This window comes from Sinocyclocheilus grahami, unplaced genomic scaffold, assembly GCF_001515645.1.
Source record: "Sinocyclocheilus grahami isolate Dianchi unplaced genomic scaffold, SAMN03320097.WGS_v1.1 scaffold5148.1, whole genome shotgun sequence".
Lineage (NCBI taxonomy): Eukaryota > Metazoa > Chordata > Actinopteri > Cypriniformes > Cyprinidae > Sinocyclocheilus > Sinocyclocheilus grahami.
The window spans coordinates 1-308 of record NW_015509913.1 but is presented as its reverse complement, the minus strand read 5'-3'; positions in this window follow the sequence as shown (position 1 = coordinate 308).

Sequence of the window (308 nt, the reverse complement as noted above, 5' to 3'; positions counted from 1 at the left end):
CAGATTTTCATGATACGTCACCTTTAATAAAATAAAATATAAAAAAATGAACTAAAAAAAAAATGAATATGAATGTAATTTTGAGTGAAACATTTTAAAGTGACTTGCCTGGTTAAACAAAGCTAAAAATAATAAAGCAATATTTTGTAAAGAAATTAATACTTATTAATACTTTTATTCAGTAATGGATGTACAAAATAGACTAAAGTGACAGTAATGACTTTTACTTTTTTAAATCTACAGTGGGTACGCAAAGTATTCAGACCCCTGTAAGGGAAACAGGTCAATTTAGCTCAAAGGGAATCATT